Genomic DNA, 14,172 nt, shown 5'->3' on the forward strand with positions numbered 1-14,172 from the left:
GAATGTTTGATAGAATTCACTTGTGAATCCATCTGGAATTGGGGATTTTTTCTTATGGAATTCTTTGATGGTTTGTTCAATTTCTTTTTTTGATGTGGGATTATGTAAGTATTCTATTTCTTCTACTGTTAATCTAAGCAATTTATATTTTTGTAAATATTCATCCATATCACCTAGATTGTTATATTTTTGCCATATAATTGGGCAAAATAGTTTTTAATGATTGCCTTAATTTCCTCTTCATTGGAGATGAGATTTTCCTTTTCATCTTTAATACTATTAATTTGGTTTTCTTTCCTGCTTTTTTTTTATTAGATTGACCAGCACTTTGTTAATTTTATTTGTTTTTTTTCCCCAAAGTACCAGCTTCGGGTCTTATTTATTAATTCAATAGTTCTTTTACTTTCAATTTTTATTAATTCCTCCTTTAATTTTTATAATCTCCAATTTAGTTTTCATCTGGGGATTTTCAATTTGTTTGCTTTCTAGTTTTTTAAGTTGCATGCCCAATTCATTGACCTCTGTCCTCCCTAATTTGTTAATATATGCATTCAATGATATAAATTTCCCCTTTAGTACTGCTTTGGCTATATCCCACAGGTTTTGGTAGGATGTCTCATCACTGTCATTCTCTTCAATGAAATTATTAATTGTTTCTATGATTTGTTCTTTAATTAACTGATTTTGGAGAATCATATCAATTCAATTTCCAAAGAGTTTTTGATTTGCCTTTCCATATGCCCTTACTAATTATTATTTTTATTACATTATGATCTGAAAAAGGTTGCATTTATTATTTCTACTCTTTTGCATTTGTTTGCCATATTTCTATGTCCTAGTACATGGTTAGTCTTTGAGAATGTACCCTGTGCTGCTGAAAAGAAATTGTATTCCTTTTTGTCCCTATTTATTTTTCTCCACATATCTACTAACTCTAACCTTTCTAGGATTTCATTCACCTCTCTTACCTCTTTCTTATTTAGTTTTTTGTTTTGATTTATCTAGATCTGATAGGGGAAGGTTCAGGTCTCCTACTAGTATTGTTTTACTATCTATTTCCTCCTTGAGTTCTGCCAGTTTCTCCTTTATAAATTTGGATTCTATATTATTTGGTGCATACATGTTAAGTACTGATATTTCCTCATTGTCTATACTGCCTTTTATCAGGATGCAATTACCTTCCCTATCTCTTTTGATCAGATCTATTTTTACTTTGATTTTATCAGTTATCAAGATTGCAACTCCTGCTTTCTTTTTCTCAATTGAAGCCCAATAGATTTTGATTCATCCTTTCACCTTCACCTTGTGTGTGTCTATCTGCCTCATGTATGTGTTTCTTGTAGAAAACATATGGTAGGCTTCTAATCCACTCCGTTATTTGCTTCCATTTTATGGGAGAGTTCATCCCATTCACATTCAGAGTTATAATTGTCATCTGTGTATTCTTTAACATTTTGGAGTCCTCTCCTAATTCTATCTTTTCTTCTTTTGCTATTTCCTTTTAAACCAGTGGTTTGCTTTTAATAAATCCCCCTAATTCCCACCCTTATTTTACTTTCCTTTCAATCTCCTCCTTTTGTGTTCCCCTCTTGTTATTTTTTAAGGTCAATTAGATTCCCTTCCCCCTCTTTTCCCCTCCCTTTATGTACTCCCTGCCCCACTCCCCCCTTGGTTTTTCCCTTCTGCTTTTCCCTGTAGTGTAAGATAGAATTTGTTACCCCAATGGATCTAGCTGCTCTTCCCCCTCAAAACTGATTCCTCTGAGAGTAAGATTTAAGTATTACCTATTAACACTCTCTTTCTCTCCTTTTTATAATAGCATTCTTCCTCTCCCCTTCCCATATGCCTCTTTGTGTGGTATAGATTATCCTATTTTTCTTATTCCTTTAAGTTTCTCTTGGTGCCATCTTCTATTCCTCCACCCCCTTTCTTACTTTCTTTCTTCCTTTCTTTTTTTTTTTTTTTTTTTTTTTTTTTTTTTTTTGCGTGTGTATCATCTTAGGCCACTTAGTACTCCAAACTTTTCCCATGTATAGTTCTTCTAATTACTATAATAGTGAATACAATTTTTGAGAGTTACAAATATCATTTTCCCATATAGGAATATAAGTAATTTAATCTTATTGAAGCCCTTAAAGAAGAACCTTAATTTTTTTTCTTTCTCTTCTCTTTCTTATTTACATTTTCATGTTTCTCTTGGTTTTTGTGGTTGGATATCAAACTTTCCACTTAGTCCTGGTCTTTTCTGTACAAATTCTTGGAAATCTTCTATTTTGTTGAATGCCCATACTTTCCCCTGGAAGTATATAGTCAGTTTTGATGGGTAGGTGATCCTTGTAGACCCAGTTCTCTTGCCTTTCTGAATATCATATTCCAAGTCTTGGGGTCTTGTAGTATGGAGGCTGCCAAATTCTGTGTAATCCTGATTGGTGTTCCTTGATATCTGAATTGTCTCTTTCTGGCTTCTTGTAATATTTTCTCCTTAACTTGGAAGCTTTTGAATTTGGCTATTACATTCCTGGGGGTTGTTTTTTGTGGATTTAGTGTAGAGGGTGTTCTATGGGCTCTTTCAATGTCTATTTTGTCCTCTTATTCAAGGACATCAGAGCAGTTTTCTTGGATAATTTCTTGTAGTATTATATCTAGATTTCTATTTGTTTCTGATTTTTCTGGAAGACCAATAATTCTCAACTTGTCTCTTCTAGATGTGTTTTCTTGATCTGTCATCTCATTGAGATATTTCGTATTTCCTTCTATTTTGTTGGTCTTTTGACTTTGCTTTATTACTTCTTGCTGTCTTGTGAGATCATTGGCTTCTTCTTGCCCAATTCTAGCCTTTAGAGCAGTGCCCTACTGCCCCCTTTCCAGAAAAAAAAATATTACTTAGATCCCTGGAAATTAATTTTTTTAAATTTTAGTTGCAATTAATAGGAAAGATAAATCCACCTGTGGCCATCACCACCCCCCTTGATTGCTGCAGCACCCACCAAGGGGCAGTAGAACCCACTTTGGGAATCACTGCATTAGAGACTGGTTTTTGGCTATAATCTTTTGGTTTTCCTTTTCAATCTGGTCTATCTGGCTCTTCATAACTTCCAGCTGGTCATTTCTGGTCTTCAATTTGCTTATCATTTCACTTGATTTTTGAACCTCATTTTCCAATTGCGAAATTCTGCCTTTTAAATTGTTATTTTCTTTTTGAACTATTTCCTACTTTTCTTGCCAAATCTCTTCCACCTTTCTCATGATCTCAGATTGGAACTCTTCAAGAGCTTGTGACCAATTTTCTTTTTTCTGTGAGGGTTTGGATGTATTTATATGTTTGTCCTCTGCTGTCTGTTTTGTGGTCTGGATTTTTTCTATGTAAAAATTATCTAGAGTTAGTGGATTTTTCTTGCTTCTTTTGTTGGTTGGTTTTTCTTGAGCCTTACTAGCCATTACTCTGTTGTTTCCTGCTTCCCTCAGAATTCTGGGTGAAGAGGGTAGGCTCTCTGTGTTTAGAGCTACAGAGTGGTTTTTGCCTGAGGCTCTTTTTTGAGTCTGCATGGGGTTTCTGCTGTATGCTACCTCAGCTTCACTCCCCTCTCTGCACCCAAGGTGCATACTCTTCAGCCTCCTGGGATTTCAGGTCTAGCTGCTCTCAGGGGTGCTCTTGATCTGCTGCCAAGAACTTAGAGGTTGTTCCTCACTGCTTTAATTCTAGGGTGCTGGCTATGAATCCTACCCCATAGGTTGGGGAGGGTTTGATCAGCTCGCAGTTTGGTGGGAGCTAATTTACCCCCTTATAGCATGGAAATGCCCAAATCCCACGTACTTTCAATGCTGTGTCCTATTGTGGAGTCCCTTCACTCATATGAACTTGGCCTTTTTGTTCTTTTGAAGTATTGTACAGGTAGGTGGGGGGGGGTAGAAGTTCTGCAACCACTCTGCAGTCATATTAACTTGGAAGTCCCAGTTACTTGTTAAAACAACCACAACAGTTGCTTTAGTTCAAGTTCATTGGTTTCCTACCCTACTTATGGGTCAATTAGGGTCTCATATATTAAAATATATTATGATTTATAACCTGGTTCTCAGGCCATTTTAAAAGCCTAGATGAACATATTCAATGTTTTCAAAAAGAAGTCAGCTAAAAGGACAATAAAAGATTGTCAATGAAAGACCTATGTAAACACTAAATAGATTGTTCAGCCAGTTCCTAACATGTAAGTATTAGAATAGCGACTTTGAAAAACAACCTTAGGGTATCTAATTGGCTCAATGGATAAAAAGCCAGGCCTAGATACAGGAAGTTCTGGATTCAAATTGGACCTCAGATATGTCCTAGTGGTATGACCCTGGGCAAGCCATTTAAGCCTATTTATCTACCCATTACCATTGTTCTGCTTTGGAATCCATACTTAGTATTCATTCTAAAAGGGAAAGTATGGGCGTTAAAAAAAATGAAAAGAAATCAGAATTCAAACCTAAAGTGGAAAAAACTAGCAAAACTTAATTATTCTTATTCCAGTGAAATATCAGTACTATATAGCTCCACCCTGAAAAACATTTAGGCATAAACAACAACAACAAAATAACCCAGTCCATCTATTTTATTACATCCATGGGTGGGTTCATAGGATTCAGAGTTTTAGAAATATCATTAGATATATTATTTGGTATTCTGTGAACATTGATGAAAGGGTAGACATGATTTGGGCAGCCAAATAATTTGCTAAGAGTTGACACACCATACTATAACTATAACATACTTTTGCGCTTTTTGGTGATTAAAGTCAACAAAAGAAAACTCCAAAATTCCAGGATTAGAAGGGACCACTATGAGCATCTAACATAGTCCATGTTAGAAAAACCAGGACATGGGACTGAATCTATGTTTTAAGACTTTTAGTGATATAGAAACTTCTACCCTCCCTCTATAAAACACACATACATATATTGAGCAGCCCTTTCCAATCCTGAATAGTTCTAATTATTCAGAAAAATTTCCCTAAATTTGCTTTGTTATAGAATCTGGGAGCTGTTTGAGTACTGAGAAGATAGAGGTATAGAATGTGGGAAACACTAATAAGTTATGATTTTTACAAACTGACACTGAACAGCTACATCCAAATGATGGCAGGCTACAACAGTATTTGGAAGAGTTCTCAGTTGAAATAGTAACAACTATTGAAAAATATGAGTGTGTAAAGGCTTGCTCCAAGGTCACTTAATGACCTTATCATCAAATCCAGAGACCATTTTAAAGTCCTTATTTTCCTTGACTATTTTGTAGTATCTAGCACTTTACTTTTTAAAACTCTTTTTGCTTCTGGCTTCTACTCTGTCCTGTCCAGTTCAACCTAGCCCAGGAGCATAAATGGAGCTAGAGGTAGAATTCTCAGGGTGGGACATTCTAGTCTTCTGAATTTCTGTTTGGGGAGCCCTTTCTAGATTAGGGAAGAAGCAACAGGCTACAAAAAGATCAGCAATGAGATAGTCAAAACAAAGAAGAAAGGGCAAGTGGGAAAGGGTTCAATTAGGTCTTTAAAACATTCTTAATTTTTTTTGAGTCATGGAACTATTTGGTGATGTGGTGAAGTAAATGGATTCCTTCTTAGAATAATGTATAAATGAATAAAATGAAATATATAGGATTACAAAGGAATCAATTATATTGAAATATATTCATCAGCTTGCTTTTTAAAGTTCTGGACTCTCAGTTGAGCCCCTCTGGTCTAGATTATTTAACAATGAAATTTAGCGCCAATGTGAGAATCAGGGCCAAAGCAATAAATTAAGCAATCTTAAAGCAAGACAGATCAAAGTAGAATCAGGAATTGTGCAAGGAGCCTAGAGAAATCTGTTGCGCATAGTTAGGTTTTTAGCTCTAATGCTAGGACAATGGAGCCAGACCCATACTCTTCATCTCTTTGATAAGTATTCAATGGAAGAAAAATTGAACGGTAGGTAGCAGTATTCCCATAGTCCACCAGAGGAAGTCTGCCCTGGACCTGATTCCCCACTCTTCTGTTTCTTTCATCCTCTTCTTACCTTTTACTTTTAGGTACAACCTGAGGATTGGGTTCCTAATTCCATTCTTACTCTATACTCTCTTCCCTTGAATATTTCATCTATTTTCAATTTAGTTAAATCCAATACAAATGTATTAAGTTTTGCTTTGTGTAAGGAGGCTTGTATGATGGTATTTCACATAAAACAGGATCCTGCCCTCTAGAAGCCTAAGATTTAGTAGGGGAGAAAGACACAGCTGAAGTACAAAACCAAATGCTTCAAGAAAAAGCTGACACTTAGAGGTAAAGGAGAGAACAGAAGGTTTCTGAAATCTGATGAGCATGGAGAAAAGAAAATAGCAGCAGTGACTGAAAGTGCTATGGAAAAATGGAAAAAGCACTGGCTCTCAAGTCAGAGGACTTGTTTTCAAATCCTGTCTTATCATGTTTACTACCTATGTGATTTAGGCAAGTCACTTCACTTCCTTAGGGCCTCAGTTTTTCTTCATTGGTAAAATGAAGGGATTGGATTTCACACCTCTGAGGTTCCTTCCAGCTTTAGAATGAAGGTCCATAAGTTTAGAAAAAAGGTGAGCATTATTGGAATTAGGGTTTTGGTCAAAGTCATCTCATTATTGAACAAACAAAATTAAAAGGGGGTGTATGTTCTACAGTAAGTAGCCAGGTCAATTTAACTCATTTGAAAAATGAGGCTTTTAATCTGGATAAAATCATTTTATACAAGATACAGTCATCCTCCCTCATTGACTACTCATTTGGGTCTTTGATCCACTCTCCACAATGCCCCCAGGACATCCTTCTTAGGGTCTGGGAGGTGTGCTCAAAGTTTGAAAGGTGATAACCCTGGGAATATCTAGACCAGAACAAAGGCCTCCTGGCAAAACCAAGTAAAAGTACTTTGTCTGCATTATTTATTAGGGATCTATTGTGTGTACAATTCTAGCTTAGATTGGGGAAAATACAACTCAGACCAGAGAGAGTTCTTGCTCTGTTCAAAGTTTAGTAAAATAAGATAAGGTTCTAACAATTTAGCTGTGCTACAATAATAATATTTGCATTCAGTGGAAGAAATGAATCTCATATTTATGTGGAAACTTTTTTTTAAAACTGAGCATGGGTTGGGGGGTGTTGGAAGAGAGAGAAAGAACATGAAACTGTAACTATGGGAAAATATTCAAAATAAAAATTTAAAAAAAAAACTGGACATGAGTCATTTATAGTCTTAGAGAGTTGCCTGGGGGCACTAAGAGATTGTCACAGTTTGTCAATAGGCTCCAGGGCAAATTATAATCTCCTTTTTATGTTTTTTAAAATAATTTTGACCATTCACAATCTGACACCTGGCAATCTTTAGTTTCACACACTCTAAATTCTCAATATACTAGTTCCTCAAACTCATCTTTCTGTCTCTTATCTCCATGCCTTTGCCCAGACTATTCCCCATACCTGGAATGCTTTCCCTCTTCATCTAAGGACACCTTTAAATCTTGAGTTTCCTTCAGCTTGTGTCATTTCCTAAGAGAAGTCTTTTTGGGATCCACTGAATTGTTAGTATTTTCTCCCTCTTCAATCTGTGTTTGCTTGTCACAAATGTACACAAAGGGCACATAATGTATCCTCCATGTTGCTAGTGTTTTACTGTTCTCTCCCTACAATTATAACATATACAATAATATGTGAATATATATGCATTTATGTGTGTATGTAGATGCACCTAAGTCTTGAAAGAGGCAGATTTGAGTAAGAAAATTCTGAGTATAACGGGAGCAGTGAAAATGCTTGGAGTTGGGAGATGGAGCATCTTGGGCTAAGAGAATATGAAGGTACCTCTTCCTATAAAAGGTGGAACTGGATCCCTGAATAGGAAGCAGCTGCCTATACTCCAAAAACTGATGACAAGGATTTGCTGATGATACCAAGAAACTGGCCATACAGGATTCAAAGGAAGGATGATATGACTGTCAACTCTCTCCTCAGTTAGACACACATTGATCCAATATAAATAATAAGAACCTATTTTGCTCTCCCCAGGTATTTATCTGGGGTGAGATGGAGAGGATCCTGGAACTTGCCAAACTGGATGAACCCTCTAGTCCATTTTGATTATTCACATAGGAAATATGATACTGACAGCAAGTAACTGGAAAGTATTAGTAGGGATTATGAAATCATGAGAAAGAATGGAAGATTTTCAAAGACATTTTCATCATTGCTTCTTATTGAAGGTAGGGACTTCAGAAGAAAATGGAGTTAGAAAACAAACAATTGGAAGAACATGGTGTCTGAGAATGGAATTTAAATTTATGGATCATGGCTTAAAAATAACAGAATTATAGGCTCTTGGCTGGGCATAGAGTGTACCTAAAAAGATCCCATAAAAATGTTTGCTCAGAGCTACATGAATCGGATCCAGAGGGCTTTAAACCAAAAAGAAGCAAGGGTGGGAGAAAATTGCCCATGCATAGCTTTCAAGACAGAAAGCATTACATGTATCAGGTATAACATAGGAAGGAGACTATTAATACACAGGGCCTGTAGTTCTGAAGCAATAGCCAAGAAGATCAACTGCAACAAAATCTATATAACCTCTGATGTTTATACACAAATGTGGAAAGCATGGACTCTAAAAATGGTGAAATAGAAATCCTAATATATAGAAGCAAATTCATTCTTAATTGTATCATTGAAACTTGTGGTGATATCTTATAACTAGAATCTAGCTGTGGAAATGTATACATTACTTTAAAAAAAGGAACAGCTTAGATAAAAGGGTTGTAGAATAGCATTATATATCAATAAGCTATATTTATGAGAAAATCCACAAATTGAAGAGGAGAAACACAATAGAGAATACTTGGGTCAGGATAAATAGAAGACAAATGGAAGTGATATTACTAATATTTCAGACCACTTGGAAAGAAGGAAGAAATGAATAGTCTAGGGAAAAGATCCCATCCTGAAATGTATCAATCAATAAACATGCTTTAAGTACCTATGAGCCAGGCATTGTGCTAAGCACTGGGGATACAAACCCCCCCCTCCAAAATGGCAAAAGGCAATTCTTGCCCTCAAGAAGTTCACAATCTAATGGTGGGGGGACAACCTGCAAAACAGAAATAACAGAGTAGTATTGGCGAATGTCAACTATTTCAGTATTTGCTGGAATTTTCTTTCTACTAATGGCAGTATATGTACTGATTTTTTTGATTGTCTTAAAATACAATTATTAAAGATAGAACAAACTATGAGAACCCTGTATTTTGTAAAAGTAAGTTTCAAAGAATTAAGAGAAAACATAAATAGGATTCCATCACTTAAAATTCTATGGTGGAAGTCATCTCAAGGGAATTTAGAGACTGAACAAAATTGTCCTAACACAAACACAAATGATTAAGGGGGAATAAAAAAGGGAGCTATTTCAACTGAATGATGTCTAGGTGCAAAGAGCTTACAAATCAACTTAATGGAGACAATGACTATTTGGAGCAGAGTATGCTTTGTGTGTAGCTCCTCCTGTTGGTTTCCCTATCCTTTTCCAGAGAAGTTGAGAGGCTTATAGACACAGGCATGGGGAGTGGATGGAGAGTTGTAATGGTGGCAGAGAAATTCGTTCACCAGTGGTTGAAAGGGGACCTTTTCTTGTACTGCCTCTTATTGAAAATGGATGGCTAAGAAGTTTGCTAACCAGCAGTTGAAGAGGATCCTTCTCTTTTTGCCCTTTTATTCTAATGGAAAAGTTAAGAAAGAAGGTTTTCCCATTAAGAAGAGTTGATGGCAATCTCTGATGAGATTCATGAGTACTAAGAATGGAGAATCAAGACAGAAAGTGCATGTATGAGTGTTTGGGTGCAAGTGAGAGAAGTACGAGTAGGACTTGAGGCAAGCTAAAATAAGACCAAATAGAGACAGTGTTATTGTGAGTTTCACAAAGACCTTACAGAGTTGTGAGGAATGGATGATTTAATGTATATAAAAGAATTTCTCAAGCCTTAAAGGGCCACATATGCTTGTGTTATTAATCTTTTTAATTACTCAACTGCTTTATTTTGTTTTATTTTTTGTAATTAGTAAGTAAAAAAACAGCATAGTGGTACCTTCTATTTACTTGGAGAAGAAAATGGCAAACCACTTCAGTATCTTGGCCAAGAAAACCAAAAATAGGGTCATGAAGAGACTGATATAACTGAATATCTTGTATTCACTGTCTCTTTCACTCAGCTGCATGACTTCAGAAAGTCATTTGCAAATGCCTTTCTGTTATTATTGTTCTCATATTTTCATCAAAGATACCCTTTATGTGCCTGGAAAGTATTCTCAATAATTTGTAGTCACAATATGGTATTCCATAAGACTCGATATTTATTAATTCTCCCTTGGTCATATTTTATTGCTAAGAATGCTGCCATTGCAATTTGGAACTATGCTCAAAGGACTTTAAAAGACTGTTTGCTTTTTAATCCAGTCATACCACTGCTGGGGTTATACCCCAAAGAGATCATAAAGAAAAAGACTTGTACAAAAATATTTATAGCTGTGCTCTTTGTAGTGGCAAAAAATTGGAAAATGAGGGGATGCCCTTTGATTAGAGAATGGCTGAACAAATTGTGTTATCTGTTGGTGATGGAATACTATTGTGCTATAAGGAAGAATGAACTGGGTGAATTGCATGTGAACTGGAACGACCTTCAGGAATTGATGCTGAGTGAAAGGAGCAGAATCAGGAGAACCTTACACACAGAGATGGATACACTGTGGGAGAATCTAATGTAATGGACTTCTCTACTAGCAGCAATGCAATAATCCAGGACAATTCTGAAGGACTTATGAGAATGCTATCCACATTCAGAGAAAGAACTGTGGGAGCAGAACACAGAAGAAAAACAACTGCTTGATCACATGGGTTGATGGGGATATGACTGGGAATGTAGATTCTAGGTGACCCCATATGTAAAACCCAGTGGAATTGCTTGCTGGTTATTGGGGGGGTGAGGTTGGAGAGGAAGGAAGGGAGGGAAAGAACATGAATCATGTAACCATGGAAAAATATTCTAAATCATTTAATTAAATAAATTTAAAAAAGAATGCTGCCATTGGCTTTTTTTTTTTTTTGACCCTTGTACTTTGGTGTATTGTCTCATAGGTGGAAGAGTGGTAAGGGTGGGCAATGGAGGTCAAGTGACTTGCCCAGGGTCACACAGCTGGGAAGTGGTTGAGGCCGGGTTTGAACCTAGGACCTCCTGTCTCTAGGCCTGACTCTCACTCCATTGAGCTACGCAGCTGCCCCCGCCATTGGCTTTTCTAATCATTCTGTATCTTCTTTTCTTGCATTGAAAATCAGTCTCTAAATTCTTTCAAAATTATGCTGTTTCTATATGGATTTTTTATATGTTCATGGATGAGTATAGTTTTTCTTTCAGGCCTCACCTCCTTAAAGCCATTTTTATTTCCTCAGATGGAAAATTGGTGATTTAGGTGCTAAAGAATAAATGTGGTAGTTCTGTTGTCACAGATGAAGAAAATAAGTCATTATGAAAATAGTGGTATATTTGATCCATTTTTCACTTGTTCTAATCATAGATTTAACATTTGAAGGGACTTTAAAGGTCAAATACTCCAATCCCCTCCTTCTACAAATGTAGAAATGGCAACTCATGCCAAGTGACTTTTCCAAAGTCACATAAATAATACTTGGCATAGCTTGGATTTGACCCTGGGACCTCTGACACTATATTCAGTACTCATTCTATTGCACTACTCTGGTCTCAGAGTTTATTTATCTATAAATTCTCTTGGGTTAGTTGGGCCTCACAGTCTTGTTCTAATCGTTCATTTCCATTTGTAAGGTGACATGTTTATAATCTTTTACTCTCATCCTACTTAGTGAAGTTTTTCCGTGTGTGTGTGTGTGTGTGTGTGTGTGTGTGTGCGTGCACGCATGTGCAAATAAGACTGGGTCTCACTAGCTCACCCAGAATTTGAAATGTAGTGGCCTCTTACAACCCTGATCCCACTACTGATTAGCAGGGAAGCTTTGACCTACTCAGTTTCCATACTGGGCTAATTAACTCCTCCTTAGGTAGCCTGGTTTCTCACTCCCAGTCCTTCATAGGACTCAACATCTTGAAACTGAAAGAGCAGCTTTAGTTCTATTGTTCTCAAAATTCTAGAGTTCAAGTGATCTGTTAGCCTCAGCCTTCCTAGAAGCAGGGATTAAAGGCATGGGTCACCATACTCTGATCTAACTGAAATTTTGTTTTTAAATAACATTTTATCAGTGATATTTTAAAAAACATTATCATTAATCCTCCCTTTACACCCAACCACTCTCCTATATCTCTCTCTTTCCCTTTTCTCCTAAAGACGAAAAAAAAAAAAGGGAAAAATCAGTAAACTAATCAATACATCAAAACAGTCTGAAAATGGTACAATGTACCACAGTCATGGACTTTCCACTTTTGCAAAGGTGCATGGAAGGAATGTCTTCTCTGGAGTCATGTTCTTTATAATTTTGCAACATTTGCTTTTTGTTGACATTCTATTTACATTGTTGTAGTTGTATATTTTTTCTTTGTCTATGTTTATTTTGCATCAATTCATATAAATCTCTCTAAGCTTCTTTGTAGTCCTCATATTCAGCATTTCTTTTAGCACAGTAATATTCCATTACATTCATGTACCATGATTTGTTTAGCCACTTCCCAGTAGATGGGCATCTACTTTACTTGCAATTATTTGCTATGACAAATATAGATATTTTGGTGAATATGGTGAATTTCTATCTTATCAGTGGCTTCCTTAGGGTATCAATCAAGAACTCAAATCTCTGGGTCGAAGGGTATGAATATTTTAGTCACTTTATTACTATAATTAAAAATTGCTTTTCAGAATGGTTATAGAGATTCACAGTTCTATCAGCAATGTATTAGCATTCCTATCTTTCCACAACTCAATGACTACTGAGTATTTTTACTTATAATCATCTTTGCTAAAATTCAGAAGATAAGGTAAAACCTCAGGGCTGTTTTGATTTTCATTTCTTACTAATAATTCACATAATTTGTTTATATAGTAGTTGTTAATAGTTTGCAATTATTTTGAGAACTGTTTGTTCATATTCTTTGATCTCATCTGACTGTACACACATATATGCATATATGCATGTATAAATACATATGTTAATTTTAAATGTATCTCAGATATATCTTGGATCAGACTAAACAAAGGAGAATCAGAAACAACAGAATTCATTAATTCAGTATTCAATAAACTGGGAAACATAAATTACTTAAGAAAAATCTCTCTGATAAAATAAAACCGTGGGGAAAAATATTTGGCAGAAACTAGAAAGTAGGCTAGCAAAAATTAATTTTAGATCAATTTTTGTTATTGTTGTTCACTTGTTTAGGTCTGTCCATCTTTTCATGACCCCAAGGACTGTGGCTATCCATAGGGTTTTCTTGGCGAGGATACTGGAGTGGTTTTCCACTTCCTTCTCCAATAGATCCAGTGGGATTCTTTCATCAGATATACAGAGATTAAGAGACTTGCTCAATGTCACACAGCTAGGAGACTTCTGAGGCTGAATTTGGACTCATGTCTTTCTGACCCCAGGTCCAGTGCTCTTAACCACTAAGCCAGTGTTACCTTTTTAGATCAATACCTTATATAACATTCCACTATGAATTCTAAAAGGACCCCTGATCTCAGTATTAAAGATTGTTATGGAATAAAAGACAGGAGCAGATCACATGCCTTTTTTTAAACCCTTACCTTCTTACAATTAATACTAAACATTGGTGTCAAGGCAGAAAAACCGTAAAGGCCAAGCAATGGAGGTTAATTGACTTGCCCAGGATCACATAAATAGGAAATGTCTGATATCTAATTTGAACCCAGGACCTCCCATCTCTAGGCCTGGCTCTCAATCAATTGAGAATTCTAACTCCTCTATCACATGCTTTTTTTTTTTTTTTTTACTTCGTACTTTTTTTTACTTTGTACTTCGGTGTATGGTCTCATAGGTGGAAGATTGGTAAGGGTGGGCAATGGGGGTCAAGTGACTTGCCCAGGGTCACACAGCTGGGAAGTGGCTGAGGCTGGGTTTGAACCTAGGACCTCCTGTCTCTAGGCCTGACTCTCACTCCACTGAGCTACCCAG

This window comes from Gracilinanus agilis, chromosome 1 (genome assembly GCF_016433145.1).
Source record: "Gracilinanus agilis isolate LMUSP501 chromosome 1, AgileGrace, whole genome shotgun sequence".
NCBI classification, from domain to species: Eukaryota; Metazoa; Chordata; class Mammalia; order Didelphimorphia; family Didelphidae; genus Gracilinanus; species Gracilinanus agilis.